This window comes from Molossus molossus, unplaced genomic scaffold (genome assembly GCF_014108415.1).
Source record: "Molossus molossus isolate mMolMol1 unplaced genomic scaffold, mMolMol1.p scaffold_m16_p_1, whole genome shotgun sequence".
Taxonomy (NCBI): domain Eukaryota; kingdom Metazoa; phylum Chordata; class Mammalia; order Chiroptera; family Molossidae; genus Molossus; species Molossus molossus.
In genome coordinates, this window is record NW_023425344.1 from 77220254 (window position 1) to 77232708 (window position 12455).

A 12455-nucleotide genomic window follows, 5' to 3' on the forward strand; every position below is an offset into this window, starting at 1 on the left:
AAAAAATAGTGTCTTCACCCGCTAAGGTGTACAGAGTTCATGCTGAGCTGGAACAGATTTGCCGCAGGTTGTCATGAGGAAAACTGAGACCGGGGCGGGTCTCAAGGTCCTGAGGTCAGGAGGCCACAGCTCGGCTCCCGCCTCGGCGAGGGATGCAGCCCACAGCAGCAGGGCAGCTCCTGCCCGGCGCACGTGTCTCGTGGGCAGCCCACCTCAGTCGCTGTCCCCGTCCCCTTCACTGCCTTCCTGGGGACTGGGGTCCTTGGCACCAGGGCTGGCTGCTGCCTGGGCAGTAGCACTGAAGTCATGCGCGGGCAGCGTGCTCAGCCACTGGGCCATGGACCTCTCGTGGCACCCGATGCTGATGATCGTGGGGTAGACGGGCTGCTCCTTGAAGGCCGCGGCCTCCGCCTCCTCCTGCGCCCGGTCCAGCGACTCATGCAGCCGAAGCTCCGGCGGCATGTCTCGAAGTGCCCGTGCTCCAGGACAAGGCCGGGCCCCGGCGCCTTGGCCCGTCCGCCTTGGCCTCACCCCAGCTTCGCTGCAGCACGTCCCCGGGCGCACAGCCCTTGACCATGGCCACCACCAGGCCCACCATCTCCTGGACTTGGTGTGTCGTGAAGCTCTGCCTCTTCACCTGGATGACCGCCGACTCCACGCCAGCCCGCTCAAAGGGCTCTTGGCAGAACACGTCCAGAGGGGAGCGCGAGGGGGAGCTGTGCAAGCTGTGGGTGCCCTCTAGCAGGCCAGCGGCGGGCTCACCGCTGCAGCGTGTCGGCGCCCAGCCGCTGCGGCTCGGCCTGCACGCTGCGGTCCTCGTCGTGGGCAGCATGTGGACATGGGTCCCGGCGTCACACCGGTTCTTGGAGCTAAAGCCGCCCGTGACACACTTCAGCCCCACTATCCGAATGGGAGAGGAAGGTGACTGGTGATCTTTCCTAAAATGTCGCCAATCAGGGACACCGCCTGGCCAGGGGCAGACCACCCTTGTCTGTGCGGGCACACTGCTGGAAGGACATCTTCCTCAAGTCCCCGCCGAGGTTCTCAGGAATACAGCCCGACTGGACCAGGGCCAACACCTGACCATCGTCATGGTCTTGCATCATGAGGAACCAACATCCCTCGCAGGCCGTGGTGGCCCTTCCCCAGATAGGCCGCGAGCAACACCATCAGCGCTTAGGCAGCTCCCTGGGCAGCCCCCCGCCCCCCACGCGCTGCCCTTGAGCTTTTTAGCTGGCTGCCCGGTGTCCTCCCGGACCCCGCCCGCGCCCTGCCAGCGGCTCCTGGCCTCCTGTCCTGCTCCAGCCGGGTCCCCACAGGCACCAGGGCCGGGGCCTCTGCCTTCCTGGCCATGGGGGCCACAGGCGCCACGGACTGAACCCCAGCGACCGGACCACATGGACTGGCATCAATCTTAAGTATTTTTTAAATGAGGGAGTATTCATGTGTAAACACTTCTGTGTGCGCTTGGTCCTCAGCTGGTGTCACTAGTTGCTTAAATGTTCTTGAACATCAAATAGATATCAGAGAAGTTAACCTGACTCGGTCTGCATATAGGGTTGGGATTGTTCAATATAGAGAAGTCTGAGGGACAATAGCCTGAGAAAGTCACCATTAAGTAAATAAGGTTTAAAAAAAAAGAAAATAAATAGCTTAAATTGCCGAATGAGATTTTTATATTAATGAAAGTTATTAAATATCAGAATAGGTTACCTCAAAAGAGGATATGGAATCTCCTCTGAGGGTCACTAAAATAAAGTTTCTCAGTTACTAGATAGTCTAGTACCGCTCCTAACCGAAAGAAGAAGGGATAACTTCCCCCCAATTTTTAGTTGGAGGAAAAAGTCCCAATAATGGTTCTAGCTTTAATCTGTTTCGTCTATGCATTTGCAACCAAATGCAAATTGATTCGACTAGAAGATTTTTTTCTTTCTTTTCTTTATTGATTTTAGAGACAGAGGAAGTCAGAGGGAGAGAGAGATAGAAACATCGATGAGAGAGAACATCAACTGGCTGCCTCCTGCACGTCCCCCACTGGGGATTGGGCCCACAACCTGGGCATGTGTCCTGATCAGGAATCCAACCGGCGACCTCTTGGTGCATGGATCGATGCTCAACCACTGAGCCACACTGGCAGGACTAGAAGATCTTTCTTTTATTTATTTATTCATGTATTTATTTATTTAATTTTCATCCTCAACCGAGGACATTCCTGCATTTACCTTCAGATAGAGGAGGGAGAGAGGCAGAGAAGAAGAGAGAGAGCGAAAAACATCAACGCGAGAGAGACAAATGGAGTGGTTACCACCCACACAACCCCATCCGGGGCCCTAGGACAAACCACAACAAGGTATATGCCCTTAGAGGGAACTGAACCCGGGACTCCTTGGTCTGAGGGTCGACGCTCTAACCTCTGAGCCAAACCAGCCAGGACTAGAAGATCTTTCTTAATAATATATTATTTATGAGAAAAGGTAGTGTGGACTAGTACAGAAAAATAATTTTTAAAAATATGTTTTTATTGATTATGTAGAGAGAATCAGAAATATCAATGTGAAAGAGAAACATCCATCGGCTGCCTCTTGCATGCTCCCTACTGGCGATCAAGCCCACAACCTGGACATGTGCCCTGACCAGGAATCCAACCAGGCCTCTCAGTTTATGGGACGACGTTTATACGTTCACACTGGCTGGGCCAGAAGATTTGAAATGTATTTGTAATTTATGTATAATCATATTATTGGGACATTTTTAAAACCAGGCGTGCAAGCTTTGGCACGTCCCAAAGGCTTCTCTTCCTGGCTTTGTTTCTTCATTAAAAACAAAGGTCCATTAGAAACAGACCTGAGGATTCATAAGTATTCAGTAGACGATAAAAGTAGATTATTCAATAAGTGATCTTGGGGAAATTATTTAGCTATTTGGAAAAAGAATAAAGTCAGATCCTTACTTCAAAGTATAAACCAAAATAAAATAAATGTCCAAAATAAAAATATAAAAGATCTGTCTAGTTAGTCTGTGGGTCAGGAAACCAATTCTAAATAAAACATCAAGGATGAAAAATATTATAGAAAAGATTAATATTCACAATGTAAATGTTAAAAACCTTTGTGAATTAAACATGCTCACACACGAAATAAAAGATAAATAATATACTAGGGAATATCTAGTATATCTGTGTGAAAAGTGGCCATTATTCAAATTAATAAGGAAGGAAAGGAGAAACTTATCAGTACAAAAATAGACATAGGACATAAATGAGCAATTCTCAGAGAAGAAAAAAGGGCAAAGGATAAATAAAATACAAAAAATGTTTAGTTTTACTATTTATTTAAAAACAACAGAAGAAAATTATAAAAGTAATTTACTGAGCTACCATTTTCAAACACAATACATTGACTAACATTTTCTTTTTTTTTTTTTATCCTCACCCGAGGACATTTTTGGATATTTTGTTTTGTTCAGATAGAGTGGGAGGGAGAGAGAGAAAGAGAGAAACATCAATGTGAAAGGGACACATCAAGTAGCTGCCACCCGCACGACTCAACCCTGGCCGGTTTGGCTCAGCGGTTAGAGCGTCGGCCTGTGGTCCTGAGAGACCCGGGTTCGGTTCCCGCTAAGGGCACGTACCTTGGTTGCAGTTTGTCCCCGGCCCTGGTTGGGTTGTGCGGGAGGGGGCCACTCGATGTGTCCCTTTCACATCAATGTTTCTCTCTCTTCCTCTCTCTCCCTCCCTCTCCCTCCCACTCTATCTGAACAAAAAAATGGAAAAGTATCCTCCGGTGAGGATTAAAAAATAAGAAGAAGAATATGACAGTGTCAAGGGTACAGAAGTTTGTGTGGGGGTCCATAACCAGCCACCACAGGATGTACCTTGGTGAAATGATGACTTTGAGCCAAAGGTAATTTTAGCTTCAGGCTCAGAATAAACTTCTGTTCCCACCCCTTCCCCTCTTAATTACCTAGAAGAATTTTAATTGAAGGCCTTTTCCCTAACCTTTTCATCCACCTGTATGGCAGGGCGAACTTTTACTTACTGAACATCTACTCCTCTGATCATCCCGTGAGGACCCTTTGAAGCCCCACAGGGGCACTGCCTCATCCCTAGCTCAGGGGGTCTTACACACCTCAGTCCCCCTTTCTCCCTCTGAACCTCTCCTGCATGCGGGCTCTCTGACTCTCACGTATGTGGAGTTCCTGTGTGCACGATATTAAATTTGATGTTTTCTTGTCAATCTGCCTCCTGTTGATGTGGTCATTTGGCCAAAAGAACCAGAGGAAGGAAAAGGAACATTTCCCCTCCCCCACAACTGGCACTCATTCCTCCAACAGGTGCTAGTGAAATGGGTACGTTTCAGGATGACAATGAGGTGACATGTACCAATCATCTTAAAATATATTGATTTACCCTGCAACTTCATGTCTATGGATTTATGATAAGGAAGTAATGTTTCTACAAGCATAATTATCACATTATGGTTTAAAATAATGAAAAACTGGAAATAATCTAAATGTGCAAAAAAAGGGCATTGATTACATTAATGAGTATATACCTACAAAGTAAAATGTTAATCATCAAAATCATTCTACAAATGAATATGTGAATACATTTTCGATCTAGTGCCACTGCTAAACATTATATGTGAGGTATGGCAGCATGAAATACCTCGTGTGTGCTGATGAGGTATGGCAGCATGAAATGCATCATATGTGTACTGATGAGGTATGGCAGCGAAATACCTTGTGTGTGTGCTGATGAGGTATGGCAGCATGAAATGCATCATATGTGTACTGATGAGGTATGGCAGCATGAAATACCTCGTGTGTGTGCTGATGAGGTATGGCAGCATGAAATACCTCGTGCGTGATGATGAGGTATGGCAGCATGAAATACCTCGTGTGTGTGCTGATGAGGTGTGGTAGCATGAAATACCTTGTGTGTGTAGTGATGAGGTATGGCAGCATAAGATACCTCATGTATGTGATGATGAGGTATGGCAGCATGAAATACCTCGTGTGTGTACTGATGAGATAACGGTAGTATGAAATGCATCGTGTGTATACTGACACAGGCTCAACAGAAGGTTTTCTCTGAAAGTGAGAGGTTGGTTTTTGTTTCTTTTTTTTTTTTTTTTTTTTTTGCTGTTGTTTTCTGAAATTCTGTCTGTACTGTATATATAATATAGACTTTTAAAAAAGATTATTTTTATAATAATGAAAAGGAACAGCCCTGGCTAGTTTGGCTCAGCGGTTAGAGCACTGGCCTGCAGACCAAAGGGTCAAGGGTGTGATTCTGGTCAAGTTCATGTACCTTGGTTGCAGTTTGATCCCTGGCTGGTTGGTGTCATTCAGGGAGCAACCAATCAATGTGTCTCTCACATGGATGTCTGACTCTCTCTCTCTCTCTCTCTCTCTCTCTCTCTCTCTCTCTCTCTCTTCCTCCCACTCTGTCTGAAAATCAATGGAAAGGTGTCCTTGGGTGAGGATTTAAAAAAAAAAAGGAACAAAATAACCCTAATCTAGATTACTGAGTAACTAGTCAGAAGTGTATAGTGATCCCATAATCATTCTGGACTCTAAATTTTAAGCAGCTTTGAAATCAAAGGTAAATCTTTGAGCTGACTATAGTGCCCTGCTCTTGACCTCTGAGCTTCCATTACCTCTGGCCACCTTTCCATAAGGTGTGGGACTCTGCTCTGTACCATGCACCACGCGCAGGCCCAGAAGGCGAGTGAAGGTCTTAACCAGTCAAGGAAAGGAGTCACCTGAAGACTCTTGTGCAATGATAGACTGCTATGTCAGCTTCTACATTTTATTTTATTTGTATATGTATTCATTTTAAATCCTCATCCAAGGATATTTTTCCATTTATCTTCAGATAGAGTGGGAGGGAGAGGGAGAGAGAGAAACATCATTGTGAGAGAGAAACATTGATGTGAGAGAGACACATTGACTGGCTGCCTCCCACACGACCCCGACCAGGGCCGGGACTGAACAGCAACCGAGGTACATGCCCTTGACCGGAATCAAACCCGCGACTCTTCGGTCTGAGGGACGACGCTCCAACCGGCCGGGGAAAAACTGCAACTGAGGTACGTGCCCTTAGTGGGAACCGAACCCGGGTCTCTCTGGACCGCAGGCCGACGCTCTAACCGCTGAGCCAAACCGGCCAGGGCTAGGCTTCTACATTTTAGAAGCTGCATGTATAAAATACATGTTTGTCTGCCCTGCCTGCCCTGTTATTTATAGGTGTTGTAATCAGAACCTTCCATACTGTAGTAATTGAGGAATTATTCAGGAGTCGGTTCATTAATAGAATTTGTACAGTCAGTTGTAAGAAAAATACCAAATGAAAAACTGTAAATCAACCAAGAAGTCTTAGTAATAGATAATCGCTTATTTATGTCCTATGCCAATTTTCCTATTGGTGAGTTCCTCCTAATTTGAAAGAGCAGTTTTAACAATAATAATCATTTTTCAGATGTTACAAAGATTTTCCTCAGTATGTCATTTACTTTTTATTCTGTGTGTGTATGTAAATAGACTGTGAGTGCCCACATTTAAGATGTACGTCAGCTTTTAGAGGAGACTTCTCAGGCAAGTAAGCCGCAACTACACCATTCTTTTCCTCTCCCTTTGAAGTGTTTTTTTGTTGTTGTTGTTTTTTTAGGTTTTCCTAGCATATATTATTTTTAATTAGTAACTTCATCTGACAGATAACAAGCATTTTCTTGTTTGTTTGTGAGGGTCAGGAGGTGGCAGCTTTCTATTGTATCATCTTGGAAAAAAGGATTATTTAAAGCCACTTGCAATGATATATTGTTACATGGCCTTGATTTGCAGGGCATGGGAGTACAATGGACAAAGGATAAACACAGGATGTTTTCTTTACTCTGAATTGTTCAGTGTTAAAATAGCACACTAAGTGATAGCAGCTGGTGCCACAGTGCTAGGCATTTGCACACTTAGGTTGTGCCCCATTTTCAGGTCTATGAGAAAGCTGTTTGCAACAAAGGAGGTTTAGTCCTGGGCACTACTCTCTGCTAGGCATTGGGGGTAGAGTCCTGGGGAGTGTTGTATGGGACTCTTGCAACCAGGGTTACATTTTCTGGCATACATTGCAAAATAAATTATATTCATGTTAATAACATGAATTTGTTTATGGAGGCTGCACTTGAGAAAACATTGAAGGTTCTGGACTGAGATTTGGTTCAGATCTTTGCTTTGTTTCTTATTAAAGGTGTGGCTTTAATCTCAGTGAATTTCAGGCCCTGCAGTTATGAAATTGGAATAAAATTATGTTTGACAAAATATTCATAAGGTGCATAGAGCTTCATGAAGCATTTTCAGGTACATCATCTCATTTGATCTTTGCAAACATCCCATGAGGAAGATTTTATTATCCCCAATTTACAATTGAGGAAACTGAGGCTCAGAAATGGAAATGCCTTGTCCTAAATCACACAGGATAAGGAAACCTGTCTTCCGCTTCATAGTCCTGTGTTCTTTTCACAAAAACACACAGAATATAGTCTAACCAACTAGCAGTAGAGAAAATGGGTTAAAAGGGTAGTGGGCAAAATATGTTGGTTGTCAGTAGCCCAAGCAGTGCTCCTCCTTTGACTAAGTTTGTATGTCTGGTCAGTATGATCTGTCATATGCCAACCCCCACCCCTGCCCCTGGGCTGCCATGTCCTGCAAATGGAGCCACCTCATGTGGATCCCAAAGCAAAGGATCAGTCACTGGCTCTGACCAGGGCCTCTTTCTGTTCGACCCCAGCAGTACTCAGCCCGGGCTGAGCTGGGAAAGCGGCAGGTGGGCTGCAGAGAGCGCCTTCGTGTGACCATGAAGGTGGCCCTGTAGTTGCAGACATGAGCTCAACCTAAATTGGACAAGTCAGTTAGGAATCTGATTGTGCCTACAGGAAGAGAATTTCATTGTCAGCACTCACAGAACTGTATGAGTGGAAGATGACCTCACGTAAATTGTGTAACAAAAACTAAATATAACGTGAAACCAGGGTTTCACTTTGATCTACAATGGAAGCTCAACAAAGTAAGAGCTAATTCCCTGAAACCGACTTTGCCTTTTGCTCTCCTGGGTAGTTTCACGACACTAGCCTGGATCATTAGTGCAATTTATTACCTGTGGGGTCTTTTCACCCTCCATTGGGTCCTTTCCCTGCCAAATTCTTCCTCCTTATAATAACTCAGGAGCTTTGAGAAACATGAAATTTATGATCTGGGATTTTTCTAGTTGTACAATGCAATGCTCTCAATTTCAGCTAAAAAAAAAAAAAAAAAACTACTTCAAAATAATTTGGGGGGGGGGTAAGTTTTGTGATGTGAGACCATATTCATGCTGAATTTTTCACAGGGTCAGTGTCCATGCTTCAAGTCTAAAATCCCCCTTCTAGATTCAGGCCTCTTGGTAACATCATACTCCAAAGTGAGACAGAACTGGGTTTTAACCTCAGCTCTGTGAAATCTCAGATGAATTGTTAACTTCCTTATACTCAGTTTCCTCATCTGTAAAATGGTGATGATTGTTGCACTTACCTCATAGAATTATTATGAGGATTTAAATGAAATCATGCATGCAATATGCTCAGTGACGCCTGGCGAAGTCTTCATTCAAGAATATGCTGCTCTCATTACCGAGCAGGTATTTATTTCCTGCCATGCGCGAGACATGGTGCTCATGACTGGGAATTGCAGCAGAAGTAGAAGGTCCTCAAGAGGCCAAGTTAACCAGTGCGTGATGCATGGTAGCTGCTGGAGCGCACTTAGCTTTTGATAAAACAGGTCAAAACGAAAAACTACTAAAGAACCCGACTCTCAACAGAGGTCCTAGCCACAAAACCAGTTCCCACTAGAAAAGTTCATTGATTTGGGGCAATATCCTCAACAAACCAACAGAAAAAGGGTCAAAGGCTTTAGACAAAAAATTCACAGAAAGAAATACAACAATAAAAAAAAGATGAATGCATCAAAGTGATGTAAAAATAAGATTCCCATGCTTTCTACTTTTATGGATTTTCCAAGCTTTCTATGAACATGTATTACCTTAATAATGATTTTTATTCTTTGATGCATGCATAGTCTTTTAAATAATTATTTTTTAATCATTGTTTTTATCTTGCAGAAGCCTCCCTAGAACCTAAAATATCTATAAATTAAACAGACACATTCCTCCTCTACAATCCCCCAGATACAAGTGCATGTCCAAGTTTCTTGACAAACTTGCTGTAAAAGAAAAGGCCTGTGTGGTCATTTCAAAGACAGAGTCTTGAAAGGGCATTTGTGGATAAAGAGAATGATAAACCATCATTGTTAAACAAGGAAAAGAAAGAGAAGAAGCTTTGGTCATTGGTCAAAAGTCAGTTAGGTAGGGGGTGTTGACTGGTTCCCAGAATAAGTGTTAATTCCCTTCAAGTTTATCAGAAAATTGCTTACTCATTTAATCAGGGAATGCATTCGTGTCTTCCCAGAATGAGGTTGTAAATTAAATCAGACCCAGAAGAGGTGTGGGACCATGTGTCTTTCACATCTTCCAGTCCTTTTCTTCCGACAGGTCTCACTCAGAAGATGGGCTCCCTTTCCACATGATCCAGGCACCTGAGCGGTGATCCCTCCCCTCCACTTCCAGGTCGAACCACCAAGTCCTGGGTCCCATCTTTTAAATAAATCTCTCAACTCAGTCCCCTCTTTCCAATGTGATGCCCACTACCTCAGTTGAGGGCCTGACCAGTTATCGTACCCACGGAGTCCCAGGATAACTTTGCCTAAATTGGTCTTTAAGCATCTGAGGCAAACAGCCTGGTCAAAACTCACTGTTTTTGTATTACCAAAAGGTATTGCTGACACTGAAGTTCCTAATTCTCAATCACAGGGAGATTATACTTTAGTCACATCTGCATTATTGAACATTGTTTCTTCATGAGCTCTTTTAAAAGATGACATAATCAGGGGGAAAAGATTTCAAATTCTGATAAATCCAGGTTCAAAGAGTATCAAAGCCATCAAACCAAGATGAGTCTGATGTTATTAAACATAATATGTATATACAATAAGAGTACTGAAAGACTATTAGACATGTAAGTGATGATTTTCTATGCAGTTTGGAGTAAAAAAATAAGGGATCATGTTGTGGCCCAAATAGCCTCTCCCCATAGATAGGGTGGCCATATTTCCCAAGTGGCTAGCAACAGTTCCAAGCCGTGCCTATTGTCCTAGAATAATCATTATTTATCCAGCTTGGGCAATAAATTATATGGATACTATACCTAGAATGGATAGCTCATATAATGTCCCCCATTTTTCTAGTTTAAAAAAATCCTTTGTTTGGGAAGTACCCATTTTATGGAATTCAAGTAGCGTTGAACCCCCACACTGCCACTCCCCAACCCCCACCCTCCACAGGCGGACACATGCCTCTAGTCTGGCCAATTAGAATAGGCCGTATCTTGGGCCACAGTTTAGAGATAAGTGTATGACCCAAACAGAGTCCTTCCCGGGGACCATTTTATAGATGCTATCTAAAAAAAAATTCTCTTTCATCTGGGTTTGCTCAGCTGGTCAGATTGAATGTTGGGGTGCCATGTGGGGAAAGCCTGTCTCAAAGCTAGAGGTACTGAGCCCTAGATCCAGCCTCAGGTCAGCTGCGCTCCAGACTCCCCAGTTCAACAAAACAATGACTTTGTTGTACTTACTATTCAAATAGTGCTAATTAATATGCTCTCTCTCCAGCTTTCCTTCCAGTATATAACATGAATCCTCAAAAGAAATTGAACATTATAGGGAATCCCATAAAAGCAGAGGTTTCCGTTCTCTAATGGAAACTAAAACACATATTAGATAACACACATAATACTACTTATTAACTAAAAGTAAATCATTGTTGCAATTATAACTGCAAGGGAGTAACCAGAGAATCTGAGGAGCAGCTTCTGCAAAATACAAGGGAACTCAGAAAAGGAGCGGTATCATTGTGGCATAATTAAGAGGGAAGGCTTGTCCTTGGAGAAGAGTTGCAAAAAGGGTTTATAATTGCAAGGACATAGACTTAGTTTTAAGGCTTCTTGACTTTTGTGATAATCTCCAGGGCAAAAAAATTTAAAAATTAAAAGAAAAGGAGCGGTTGCTTATTGCAGATTTAAGCTCCTTCTGAGATAGCAACCTGCAGTGAGCACATGATTCCTGGTCATATGTGACTTATTTGCCAGATGTTTAATTCTCACCCGCTTTCTGACCCCATCTTTAACCCCAACAGACTCCGGAGTTGGCATGGGGTTCTGCAATGACGTGAGATGGATGTTTTGCACATTACCTGGTAATTTTTGAACTGAAAATGTAATTACTTTTTTTTTAATCCTCACCCGAGGATATTTTTCCATTGATATTTAGACAGAGTGGAAGGGAAGGAGGGAGAGAAAGAGAAAGAAACATTGATGTGAGAGAGACGCAGAGAACTGGTTGCTCTCGTACAACCCCAACCGGGCCGGGGAACAAACCTGCAACCCAGGTACATGCCCTTGACCTAGAATCGAACTATGACCCTCTAGTCCGCATGCCAATGCTCTAACCACTGACCCAAACCAGCCAGGGCTTAAAATGTAATTACTTTTAAGCCACCTAAAACTATCCCTGAATCAAGACACCAGCTTCAAAGGGCAGATTACTGCCTCTTTCCATCCAGCCTTGCTCTCTTAATTTAGTTTCCATCCAGACCCCTGAGACATTCTTATAAGATGAAAATCTGATGTAATCATGACCTTATTAAAAGTCCCTTGGGGCTCCTGCTTCCCTTTCTCCCACTCCTTCCCAGTTATACCGAGCTATAGACAGTCCCTTGACCTCGCGGATCCTGCCTCCGTGCTTTACAAATCCCTTCCTCTGCTGCCCTTCCTTCTCCCCCATCCTGCCAAACTCCTTATCCTGGCTCATTTCCTCAAGAGGTGCTCCTCTGCTCCCCAGACCGGGCTGGCGTTTCCTGCTCGGGGCTCCCACAGCATCCTGCGCCGGTCCTCTAATATCCTCACTGCTGCTGCTGAATCGCTTGCTCCCGTGTTATCTCTCTTGCTGGGCTGCGAGTCCCTCAAGGGCAGAGGATACATCTTCTTCATTTTTGTAGACTTTTAATTTGGCATGGTACATTGCATAGTGATCATTCAATAAATGTTTGTTGGACGTGTAAATAAATAAGTGAATGTACGAGTGAATAAATGAATAATAAATAGAGCAAAAGAAGCCAACCATAATAGGATGATTACATTGGGGTCTCTCTTGAAGCTACACAATTTCCAATTTCTTTATGTAAAATCTGAAATTGTTCGTTTCCTGTCTTCCTCACGGAGAAGAGAAGTGTATGCCGCTCTTTGGGGTTTGGGAATAAAGGTTTGTTCCGCTTTCGTTGTACTTGAATGGCATGATAGTTAATTTACCAAAACTTTAGG

General features: G+C 43.8%; 1 pseudogene; it reads right to left on the reverse strand.

The window, feature by feature from the left end:
* Positions 1-213: 213 nt before the first annotated feature.
* LOC118631518 lies at positions 214-1353 on the reverse strand (annotated as a pseudogene).
* Positions 1354-12455: the final 11102 nt, after the last annotated feature.